The 13212-nt window shown below is 45.8% G+C and overlaps 1 long non-coding RNA gene across 1 annotated transcript in view; it reads left to right on the forward strand.

Moving 5' to 3' along the window:
- The window catches only part of LOC115067866, a 33965-nt gene extending 23377 nt beyond the window's left edge, over nt 1-10588 (forward strand). Inside the window, exons 2-3 of the long non-coding RNA XR_003847232.1 lie at nt 8622-8736; nt 10005-10588. This is a non-coding gene — a long non-coding RNA (uncharacterized LOC115067866). The remainder of the gene's footprint in view (nt 1-8621; nt 8737-10004) is intronic.
- Nucleotides 10589-13212: the final 2624 nt, after the last annotated feature.

Consider the following 13212-nt stretch of genomic DNA (forward strand, 5'->3'; position numbering starts at 1 on the left):
GACTGAGCAGGGGCCAGGGGAGCAAGCCAGTAAGCAGTGTTCCTCCATGGCCTGTACTCCAGCTCCTGCTTCCAGGCTCCTGCCCTGCGTTCCTACCTTGGGCTCCCTGATGAACTATGACCTGGGAGATGTAAGACAAATAAACCCTTTCCTTCCCAAGTTGGTAGTGGTAAAAAAAAGTTCCTAGCTTGGGCTCGTGATGATATGGGATATGTAAACTAAATAAACCCTTTCCTCCCCAAGTTGGTAGTGGTCAGAGTATTTTGTCACAGCAATGAAGAAACAAATTAGGACACAGGGAATCTGACAGCCTCTTCTGTTCTCCATGGGTGCACTTACCTACATGCAGGCAATATGTGCATACACATAAAATAAAAAGAATAAATAAAATATTTTTAAAAATAAAAATAATAAGAAAAAGTAAAAGTAGAAAGTTTATTATAAAAGAGAAAGGCCCTCCTGAGGATGGAAGTGGGCCAGAGAACCAGGAAAGGTCTGAGGCTCAAAGGTCCTAGGCTCAGAGAGTCCTGAACCTTCATAGGCCACTAGCACACTGCCCTTCTCCTTTATAGGTTATTTGCATACTGCCCATAGTCCCATTTTCTTTTGTAGTTCATTTGCATACTGCCCACCCTCTTGGTATCTGGAGGTCAGCAGGACCTTTTTCAGTGGATGCTCTGCCTTGTGTGTCTTTTCTTTGTTGATTATTTGTTCCCAAACTTATTTCAAGTTAGCCCTGAAAGAAGAACTTAGACTGGAAGTATAGGGGTCCTGTTCCCCCGAAACTCTCCTCATCTATCCCCCCAAGCTAGTCCCCGAAAGAGCTCTTTGGTCATCATAGTTCACATTTCTTAAAAACGTAATTATGAAGTGTTTGATGCATTCCAGTAAGTATGTATTATGATAAATGTGTAAATGTGCGTGTGCATAACAGGTGTCTTGCCATACACACACCATCTGTGAGGCACAATAGTCAGAGCAGCACCAGAAACATCCCATGACCTATGTCAAGGGCTGTCCCTGCTCCTCCTGGGTTCCATTGTTCTAACGCAACACCCCCTCCCAGCCGCACCTTCAAGCCTACCGTGTCATCCTCAATGCTGCCATCCAGCCTTCACCAATTACTGTAACTGGCCTGGCAGAATGAAGATGTTCTAAAGAGATGCTTCCATCTCTCAGTCGGGCTATCAGGCTATTAAAACAATAGGCCTCAAAGAAAAGGAAGTTTCCCATAGGAATTTCATGCTGGGAAAGGGAAAAGGTGCCTGTCAGAGGGGAAACTTTTATCCCTAAGATTTGGCACGGCTCTAACAACTTGTCAGATCGCCATATAATATGAGACTAGAGCTTAGACAGTAGTGGCAGGATCACACCTTGACCAGGCCTGCTTAGATTGCATATCTCCGTTCCTCTATATAAACTTGAATCTCTCTTCAGGACTCCAAAGATGGCCACATTGAAGAAATCTTCTTTTTCTGTTTTTTATTATTAATCTGGATTTTTAAAAATTTGTATGATTGTTTTGCCTTTACGCAAAGGCACCACATGTGTGCAGTGCCCACAGAGGCCAGAAGAGGGCATCAGATTCCCTGAAACTGTAATTACAGATGGTTGTTGGTCACCATGTTGGTGGAGAAGATCAACACCCCTCCAGGGGGGTCCTCTGCAAGAGCAGCCAGTGCTCTTAACTTCAGAGCCATCTCTCCAGCCCTTAATTTACATGTTTTAATTGGCTTCTCAGGATGGGTGGTTAAACTTGACTTCTTGGGGAACAGGCTGTGGCCTCGTTTGCAAACAGTATCACATTCTGTCTGGACAGCCAGCTCGTCAACCCACCAAGTATTGTACTTGCTTCTCAACAAGCCAGTCTCTCTGTTGCTTGCCCTTCCCAATGCTGTCTCAGGAATAGCATCCAGTTGGAAGACCCTAGGCTGGGACTCCCACCTGCCACTCCTGCCTCTAGGTTCTTTTCTGCTCCTGGCATTTGTCTGGGGGCCTTACCCTTGGAATGTAAAGAGCGCTTTCTGGCTATCCCTGCCTTGCTCCTTCCCTTCTTGAGGTCTCATTTCTCTCAAGCTGTTTCAAGGGCACCTTTCCTAAATCCCGTAACAAGCCACTCTGCACAGCCCTGGGCTCCCTGGGCCTGCTCATGCTGTTTCCCCACCCCAGAGCAGTGCCTGACCCATGGAGGTGGCCAGCCTTGAGGATGAATGCATGGGGAGGGGAGGAGTCATCCAGGATTTTGGGGCTCAGCAAGTCAGGTCTGTGAAGAACGCAGACCAGCACTGGTACACAGTGATCCTGCACAGGAGGTTGTGTGGTAGAGGAGAAGGGGAAAGAAGGCTTTGACAGCTCTTATCCAAACCCTGTTTGACAACTTTGTAGAGTTGTTTCTCTCCTTCCACCTTTATGTGAGTTCTAGGGAATTAAACTCAGGTCACCAGGCTTGCATGGAAAGTACCTTTACCCACTAAACCATCTTCACAGCCTCTAATGAAAAAGATACAGAGCTTTCCCTGTGTCTCTTTATGTCTCCAGTCCATCTTCTGCCTCCTCATATGATGGCACAACCAGAAAGTGACCATCTGTAAGACAGAAAAAGGGGCCTCACCAGAACCCAGTCCTGCTGGTACCTTGACCCTGGATTACAACCTTAGAACTGCAAGAACTGTGATCACTAAGGTTCCAGCCAGTGACTTTCTGCTCCGAGAGCCCATGTGTTGATTGCAACCCCATTCCAGGAGTAGAGGCAGAGTCTGGGGGCAGAGGGTGGGAAGCCTTGCATTCTGAACTCCACTATTCGAACACCTGGTCAGGAACCAGCTTTCGTGAATGGAAACAGCAGGCAGCATTAACAAAAAACACCCTGTCTTTTACACTTAGACTGAGTCCACTGTTGCTGTCCCTGCTGGCGGCAGCAACTCGTGCACAAGATGGCCACACTCACAGATACCTGGGGACAGTGTCCCAGAAGCAGTCTTCCCAACAGAGCTCTGTCCTACTTTTGAGAATGGCCACTACCCTGCTGAGAGCGGATCACTTTCAGTCCTTCAAAGACAGAGAGAGATGGAAGTGTATGGTGGCTTGCAAAGCCAGTGTGTGACTTTGGTGAACATTCACATGTGCCTGAGGACACTGTCCTTAGGGGCTAGCAGAGTATGCAGGAGCTTGTGCAGTGACAGGGATGTTTGAATTTCTCCCCTAACAGCTTGAGCCCAGCATTCAGAAAAAAAAAAAAAAAAGTCTCAAGAATCAAATGACTCTAATCCCACACAGCCCAGGGTCCTGCAGGGCCACAGGGCAGGTAGGATGGGCCACTGTGGAGGGGGCAACTCCTGGCTCCTCATTAAGGCATTTGGTTTTTCTTTTTTCTTTCCTGTTATATTTCCTTAAGAGAAAAATGATTTATCCCAGGCCTGTAGTGCCAGATACTTGGGGGGCTAAGGCAGAAAGATTGCAAGTTCAAAGCCTGCCTGAGCTTCAGAATAGGCCCAAGGCCAGCCTGGGCAACATAGGGAGACCCTGTCTCAAAATTTTTTAAAGTAAAAAGGGGCTGGGAAGATGGCTCAGTGGACAAAAGTACTTGTGTGCAAGTATAAGGACCTGAGTTCAAATCCCCAGAACACATGTAAAAGCCAGATACGTAGCATAAGAATCTGTAATCCCAGTGTTCTTCCACATGGAGTTGGAGAGACAGGAGAATCTCTAGAAGCCTGTTGGCCAGATAGTCTGTTCAACCAGAGATCCTGTTTTAAATAAGGTGCTCACAATGACTCACATGTGCACACGTGCACACACACACACACACAGGAATGTGCACAATACTAACATACAAATACACACATCATACATACATGCACACAAAGAGAAATCAATATTTTAAAGTAAAAAGAGGGCCGAGGATGTAGCTCAATGGTAGAGCACTTGCCTAGCACGTAAGGCCCTGATTTAATCTCTAGTACTATGAAGAAAAAGAAAGAGAGAGAGGAAGGAAGGAAGGAAGGGAAGGAAGGAGGGAGGGAAGGAAAAGGGAAATAAATCAATTTATCAATTTATTGGAAAGTGCTAGGTGTGCTTATTTCTGATTGGATGCAAGAAGCTTTGAATGGAAACACACTATCTACTTTTTAGACACTGTTTTATTATTTTTCACAATGACAAATACGTGTTTTCTGTGGGCTTTGGGCTTTCTGTTTCTAGGACAATATCAGAGCACTCTTGTTTGCAGATACAAACTGCCCTTCCTTCCTAGCTGTGCGATGCATTTCTGTTCTGAGCATGTCACAGTGAAGTGACTGACCCTGTGTGTCCAGCACCTGCTGCTGGCCTTTGTCTACAGTGCTCATTAGTGTGCAATTCTGATTTCACAAATGTGAGACACTTCTAAGTGATAAAAGAATGAATTAGCATCCAGACTCAGATCAGCATGAGAGTCGGTTTCTATTTTATTAGCATTGGGAACATGGCCAGAACATTTACTAACTGTTATCTCTTGACTAACCTCAGGGACTGGCCGTCTGGAACATTCTAAAGGGCAGTTTCAATTTGTGAGCAGGCTGCCGTTTATCAGTGTGCCTGAGCAAAGGCACTGGGTCAGCATGTCTTCAGTCTCTGCCCTCCAGACATGGTGTGGGGCAAATGTTCCTGTGGCCCAGTTTCAGGCTATGTCTGAGAGCTTCAGTCCTGTGTGCCCAGTATCAATAGTAGCCAGAATGAAGGCCAGAATGCCCCTTGGGGCCTGAGCTGTCTGTTCACCTGGAGTCTGCTTGGCCTTTTCCATAAAGGGCCCAGGGAAGGCAGCTGCCAATGTCGCCTGGAGTTTCTCTTTAACAATTCCTTGGCTGGGTCCAAGTCAAAAACATCTGTGTATGTGTGTGATTCTGTGTCTGTATGACAAGTGTATGTGTACATGCATGCGTGTGCATGTGCACAAGTGTCCATATGAATGCACCTCATAATGTATGACCCCTCACATACATACCATAACAATAGGCACACATATTTGTACACTGTTACACAAACTACACATACAACAGATACTGCACACCTTATACACACCACATAGATCCCACAAACACACACTTCACAACATTCACATATCTCCAGACTTACCACATACATATTGTGGTAATTTGAATGAGAATGTCTCTCGTAGGCTCCAAGTATTTGAGAATTTTTTTCTCCAGTTGGTTCTGCTGTTTTGGTCTCAGAAGTTGTGGCCATGCTGGAGGAAGCACATCACTGGGGGTGGGCTTAGAGAGTTCTTAAGCCTTGTCAGATCTCCAGTTGCTCTGTTTCCTGTGCCTGCTTAAAGATATGAGTGCTTAGCTTCTGCTCCTTCCCCAGCCACCTCTGCTTCCGTGCCTCCCTGCCGTGATGGAATCTTGCCCATTTGGAACTTAAGTTATATAAACTCTTCCTTTTTATAAGTTACCTTGGTCATGGTATTTCTATCACAGCAACAGAAAAGTAACTAATACACATACCCACATATCTGACACACAATAAGCAGTTCAAACAGGCCACACACATAGCATACAGTGTTATAAATGCACCAAGATCAGGGCTAGAGAGATGGCTTAGTGGTTAAGAGCCCTGGCTGCTCCTGCAGAGGACCCAGGTTCAATTCCCAGTATCACACGGTGGCTAACAGCCCTCTGTAACTCCAGTTCCAGGGAAATCTGACACCCTCTTCTGACCTCTGTGGGCATGGCAGGACACAGGTGCACTTACACACATGCAGGCAATACACTTAATACACATAAAAATATAAATAAAATAAAAAAATAAAATAAAATGTACCAATATCACACAGCATACATACTATACACGTTCATACATTATAAACACATGGCACACATGTACCAAGGGAGATGTTCAGCAAATACACATTAGAAGCCCCCAACCACTTACACACACCACATATTGTGCAGACACACCACAGGTGCACACAGGCGGTCTGCACTCAGCTCCTTCCACTCTGTCCATTGTTTCTGTGGCTGTTCCCTGACTTTACCATGAAAGGGATTCCTGACAGGATCCCAACTGACCCCTGGCCAGAGGGGGGATCAAGGGACAGCAGGGTCTCCTCCAGCACTGGGCGCCATCATCCCTCCACTCAACATATTTGAGCAGTCATGGTGCAAATACCATACACGTTCATCAGGATGCAGAAGTGGATGAGGGGGTCCTGTGAAAGCAGTGGGGTGCCCATGACTTCATGGAACTTGGGGCATCTGGGCGGCAGGCAGAAATAAGAAAAGAGCATGTCAGTGAGTGTTCTGATGGAGGCAACAGGCAGGAACTAGAGCCCAGGAGCTCAGAAGAAGAAGCTCCAGAAGCTGACAGTTAATGGAGAAAGACTCTTTCAGGGCAGGTGAAGGGAGCTGCCAGGATGCAGAGAGCAGCCCACTGATGGGAAGAGGCAGGGTAGAAGACCCCAAAGGTCCTATTATGTGTGCCTTATCCCTGTGGAGACAGCAATGAAAGGGTTGGGGGAGCACCAGAAGCTTTGCACCCAAAGCAGACATGTGGCCACAATGGCAAGAAAACGTGGGACAATTGGGTGTATGGAGGAGGGAGATGCGGCTGGTTGCTGGGGCCGGGTATGAGGAGCAGCTCAGTTGGCTAGAAGAGGGATGAGAGCCTAAGCCCAGGTTGTTTCTCATCATCATGTTGTGAAATAATTTTCAATCTTTGGACGTGTTTTAATGATAGAATTTGCATATGCACAAGCATGTGTATGTGGATTTGCATGTAGACTTTCATCCAGCTTTTCTCAACATTAAGACATTTCGTATCCACAATCTATTTGATAAAACCCAGTGTTTTAAACTCTCAGCAGCTGTGATTACCTGCACAAGACTTGTACAAGATTGAGCCCTTGGATGTCTCTGTCATGGATGGGGGAGGGACTCACAAGGCCGTTCTCCTCCCTGAGGATCTGGAAGGCAATTTTTGTATATTGGGAGAGAGAGACATTTTCTTCAGTGAGGTATAAGTTGCCTGAGCTACTGTAAATAACTCCTCATGCATACTCCTGTGAATAGCGCTAATTAAATTCATTGGGTCACCAAAAACAAATACCCTGTGAAAGTGGAAAGGGATCGTCTGGGGAAAGGGAATCTGTGAGAGCAGGAGAGGGACAAGAAACAGTAATAAGGAATGAAATCATCAAAATATATTATGTACATGTGTAGAAAGGGCATAATGAAACCCATCACTGTGCATAATTAACATATGCTAAAAAAAAACTTTAAAAAAGAGGCTGGAGACATAGCCCAGTTGGTAAAGTACTTGCCTTGCGAGGATAAGGGTCTGATTTTGATCTCTAAGGCCCACGTAAAACAACCAGGTGTGGTGGTGCAAGCTCGTGATTCGGTGTTGGGCTCTAGCCCAAGTGGAGAGCTTCAGGCCAATGAAGATCTGACTCAAATCATACTGGAGATTGTCTCCTGTTCTCCACACACATGGGCACACATACATCCACAACATGTACACACTCATGTACACACACACACACAACTTGAAAAGCATCTCAGCACTTTCTCATTGGTGAAATACTGTGATGGAATTGCAGGTTTGCTGAGCACCCTCCTCCCCACTGTTTCCTTTCCAGGATCCCAGACTGGCTATTGCAGTCCTTGGTCTTCAGCCTTTGGCGGTTCCTGGATCTTTTCTTCCCCTTAGTCCCCTTAGCACTTTAGAAAAGCTCTGGCCTGTGATCCTGTGGGATTCCTCCCCAAATGAGCATGCTTGGCAGGGTTTCAGACTGAGTTGTGGTTATGGATTTGGGAAGGGAAACACAGATACGAGCTCTCCCGGTTTCATACCAGGGCACACACGACACCCACTGATTCATTTCAGAGGTCTTGATTTCTCTCTCTCTCTCTCTCTCTCTCTCTCTCTCTCTCTCTCCTGTTTGACACAGCGTCTCCCTGTAGTCTCAGCTGGCCTGGAACTTGCTATGTGGATTGGGCTGGCCTTGATTTCACAGAGATCCATCTGCCTCTGCCTCCTAAAAGCTGGAATTAAAGGTGTGTGCCACCACACCAAGCTGTTTGACCTCCATCTCTTGGTCCATTTGTGTCTGCCCAGTTTCTCTGCTGTCAAGTGACTATTTTACTTTTCCATGGATTGACTAGTCATAAGGGAGACAGCAGTTGCTGTTCACAGAAGGGAAGAGACATGAAACCCTGCCTTCTGGATTGAGGAATTAAAGAGCTTTAATGGAATTTATCCTAAGGTTCTTTCTATCTGTAGGAAGGTAACTTGTTGAATGTTAATACTTTTGACAGTCTCAGAGGAGGTGTGTCTAGTCACAGTCATAGGCAAGACTTCTAACTAAATTCATAGGAGGATTTATATTGCAAAGACCAGAGGTGTCTTCCAGCTAGGGAGAACAGATAGCTACACTCAGGGGCCTGTGTCTCCTAACCCTTTATAGTTTGCATGACCCCAGGCCCATGTCTAAAAGTGGGTTTGATCTCTAGCTCATGACTTCACTGGGATGAGCTGGAACATTTAGGAGGTGTGGTCTAGTATAAGGAAGGCAGTCACATGGCAATGTGCCCTTGAAGTAGATGCTGGGACTCTGACCCCTCCTCTTTCTTTTTGCTTAGAGACACCATGAAGTAAACATCATAACCCAACTGCAATGCACCATGCTACTGGACACCCAAAGCCACAGGGCCATGTGACATGGACTGAAACCTCTAGAACATTGAGCCAAAACAGGTAAGTTGATTACTGGAGGTATTTTTCCATGCTAATGAAAGCTGGATAAAATAGCCCCACTAATGTAACAGGAAAGGGATGAAATCTCTATTAACGAGAGAGAGAGAGAGAGAGAGAGAGAGAGAGAGAGAGAGAGAGAGAGAGAGAGAATACTCACACACACAGAGCATCTTAACACATTTTAAAAATATTTCATTTATTATTTTTATTTTCTGTGTATGAATGTATTGCCTGTGTGTATGTAAGTGCACCTGTGTCTGCAGTGCCTATGGAGGTCAGAAGAGGGCTTTGGATCCCCTGGAACTGGATTTACAGATGGTTGCTAGCCACCACGTGGATTCTGGGAACTGAACCCAGGTCCTCTGCAAGAACAGCCAGTGCTCTTAACCTCTGAGCCATCTCTCCAGCTCCCCATCTTAACACATTTTGTAAGTGAGGCTGCTGAGCAGACACTGACCAGGCTCCTGCTGACTCCTTAGGAGCTGGTCAGCCATCACCCGGGGCTCACAGCAAGGGGACCTGGGGCCTTGCAGCTCCTGCCTCTGCTCTGTAAGGCTTGTGACTGCCTGGCATAAAGTATCATACCAAGTGGCCAAAACTACAGGGATCCCCAGTTCCAGACACCAGAAGTCCAAGATGAATCCTGAAGGCCTATGAGGTATCTGCACAGGGCTTCTCTCCGATTTCTGCTGGGTCACTGGTTTGCAGCAGTGTGACTTCAATCTTCACACAGTGTTTCTCTGAGCCTGTGCATGTCTATGTTCAAAATTCCCTCTTCTATAAGAACAACAGTTAGGACCCAGCCAATAATATCTTCATAGCTAAATGCGCTTTCAACAAACCTGTATCTAACTATATTCATCTTCTCACACATATTGGGGTTAGGACTTTGACATTTGAATTTGAGGTGGGACAAGACACAATCTAGGCTGTAAGCATGTGGGACATATCTTTTGGTGGGACAGTGAATTCTCCCTAGGTTAGGGATAGTGAATTTCACACAGAGAAGGTAGGGCTTTGAGAATGAGTCTGAAAGGCCAAGCAGAAGGGGCTGGCTTTTGCTTCACCTAGACAGAAACCAAGGAACCCTGCCTTCACCTCAGGGGACACTGCAGAGTTACCATTCCCCAGGGACAGTGCCACTAAGGGATGCCATTTGCTGCGTCCTCACAGGAGACTGGATCTTTCTCCATCAGTCTGGAGACCCATCCACCCACATCCACTGCTCAGGTTCCAATCAGTGTTTAATGATGCAATTTATAAACTAGGAATGAACAGCTGGGGATCACCAGATCCTGTGGAAAACATCTCATAGAAGATGGAGACTCAGAAGAGCAAAAATCAGAAAGCAAAGCAGGTATGTAGCAGAGAAGAGACAAGCAGGGAGCCAGAGACCTAGAAAACAGTAATCCATGTTCTTAGAAATCAGATGGCGTTGTACCCACTGGAAAGAACATTGTGAGAGTAAAGGTGAATTGGTAGGAGTTGGTCAAGGAAGGGAGACTATAGATGTTTACAAGACACAAAGTAACGTCTGTCTGTCTACCATCTATCCATCTACCAATCATCTGTCCTTTATATATTTATAATCTGTCATCTATCTCCTACCTATCTGGTATCTATCCATATCTATATATCATCCATAATTTATGTTTATGATCTGTCTACTATCAATCACCTGTCATCTACTTACCTACCTATTCATCATCTATTATCTATGCATCTACCATCTACTATCTATTACCTATCACCTATTATCCATAGTTTATCATCTATTATCTACCACTTATCTACCAAGCAAGTCTGTAAATATCTATCTATAATCTATTTACCTACTTATTTATAAATCATGTCTATCAATATTTATCTATCGATCTATTTCCTACGTCTATGTTTCTTCTCTTTCCTCCAAACACTTTTTTTTCAAGTGAAATTTATTACATTTTTAAAATTTTTATTTTTACACCTACTTCCCAGATAGCACCCTCCCATAGCCTCCCTCACCCCACTAGAGCCCTTATACTCTGATATCCCTGCTCCTGTCTGCTGTGTTGTTGGCACCCCCAGCCATTCCCCACTGCTTGCCCTTCTGGTGAATCTAGTCGGCCTATCTAGAGGTCTTTGTTTTAGGAGGGTCAGCTTTTCCTCATATAGCGGTAATCAGTCGTCAATATTCCTTTAGATAAGATTGGGGTCTGCTGTTCATTTTCCCAGTTCTATGCTGGGTTACTATCTGGGAGTCCCTTTGGCCACCCTGGCCAACAACTCAACAGAAGGTATCTCCTGTCTGGCATTGTTGCTTGTTATGTAGCCTTTACCTATACATATGGACTCAATTTCATTATATCGGCCCCTTTAATCTTTGGTTATACTTTCCTTTTGGGTGTTTTAAAGCTACTGTATAGTGTACTTTAATGAAATAAGGGAGAAGTCTGTAGAAAATCAACTTTTGTAAACAGAGGACCAAACCCAAATGAACCAAGAAAAGCTCAAAAATCTCTATAAGAAAAAAGGGATTTGAATACTTGGGAACATTTTGAGGCGTTTAACACCTGTCTTAACTTTAAGAAATGTTATCAGGAATTACACAGAAAATGGAAGAAGTAAAAGCACAAAGCCACATTTAGCTCCAGAACAAAAGCAAACCTAGCAGCAGTATGAGGACGGGCATGCTGGCTGGGGGGTGGGGGTGGGGAACTGCTGGACTCGGAAGCAGCAATATGCACCTCATATCAGGAATGTCAACCGTGTGGGAAGGAGAGGCTCGGGGGCTGCAAGGGAGCAACCTCTTGCCTACTGTAGCAGAAACTAAATAATCTCCTAATCAGGAAGTGTCACAATAGCGTGGTACATAGACATACAGAAATCAACACCAGAAAGCAATCTTTAAAAGCAGACTGTAACTTCCTCTATGATGTAGGGAAGCTTTGGGCACCAGGCCAGAGAGTTTTAACATAAGCTACTTAAAGATCTTTTATTTCACTGTGTGGCTGTACTCTGTTAAAATTAGAAGCATATTTTCATGGCAGAAGAGTGAGTAAAGGAATGCATACACACAGCTCGGGCTTCTTGGCAGGAGTGCATGTTAACTTTTGTGCCCTGAGCCCACCCTGGGGTTTTCTGTGCAGAAGCCTCTGGCTCCTAGAGCCACACCACTCCATCCATCACTGTCCCTTTAAAAGGGCCTCTGTGACCGGATGCTTCCTGCATTAACACCTCACTCTCTTCGTTCCATTCCCCGAGGTAGATGACAGCTCTGCTGTCCCATGCGAGGTTGAGCAGCTGGGAAGCCCTGCATGTACCTGCTGATGTCATCACAGCTGCCACTCTCCATGAGGACACTTATTCGACAGCAGCTGTTATAACGCCAGCTTTTGGGACAATTAACAGCTTGGCCATTCATTTCCACACCTAGCAAGACACCCAGAGCCTCCTTGCTCACCCTGCCTGCATTCCATCCGCTTATCCCCATCAACTTCCTGCTCTCCAAATCCTCTTGACAGTGTGCTCTGTCATGACATCATCTGACCTCTTCCACCAAGGACAGAGACAACAGAGCTGGGACCAGAGGCACCTTTTGGGAGAACATGGAGTCTCCGTTCCTGGACGCCCAACTTTCCCCCTAAGCATTCTTTGGGAGGTAGGGTCACACAGTGGAGGTAACTTGGTGTGGTAAAACTGAAAAGTGCACAGCTGTCATTGGTGCTTGATTAGAATAGCCATCCCGAGTCCCAGGGTCAGTGAGGAGAGCTGAGCAGGCCTTGTGCAGCTATGACACCCAGTGCTGCACTGTGGTGCCCTCTGGAGTTCTGAACTGCTTCTTCTCATGAGGATTCCACCACTGGAGAATATCTGGGTAATACAGTCATGTTTGGGAAGGTCAAGGGAGAAGTGTGATCAGCAGACTCAAAGGCCTTGAATGCTGGAGGTATAGCTTAGTTTACTGCAGAGTGCTTGCTTAACATGCATGAGGTCTTGGGTTTGGTCCCCAGCACCACCACATAAACCAAGTGTGATGGCTCATGTGTATAATAGTACTTGAAAGGTAGAAGTAGGAGGGTTGAGAGTTCAAGGTTATCCTTGGTCATAAAGTGAGTTTGAGGTCAGTCTGTTACATGTGACCTAATCTCAAAATCCAAGCAAGGACGGAATTCAGTGCAGTACAGAAGCTCAGCTATACAGAACATTCTACACCCCCACTGACTCATGCAGACAGGCCTGGCTGCAGGTGTCTGCTTGCAGGGCTGGGTAGGGCTGGGGCCTTGCTGTTGATCAAAGATAGTCCTGTAGTGAGAATCAGGGGTTTCTGCCAGCTCTGACCTTTGCTGTCTGGCCATTTGTTAGACTTCTGAGGTCAATGATCTTGCTCCTGCTTTGATCATAAGCAAAGATTCCAGGTTGTGGCCCAACAAAGCTATTGATTTATTGTCACCAGGTGTCAAGACCCACCAAGGCAACACAGAGCAGGGTGGGAAA

The sequence above is a fragment of the Nannospalax galili genome, unplaced genomic scaffold (genome assembly GCF_000622305.1).
Source record: "Nannospalax galili isolate Female #2095 unplaced genomic scaffold, S.galili_v1.0 scaffold367, whole genome shotgun sequence".
In the NCBI taxonomy this organism is placed as follows: domain Eukaryota; kingdom Metazoa; phylum Chordata; class Mammalia; order Rodentia; family Spalacidae; genus Nannospalax; species Nannospalax galili.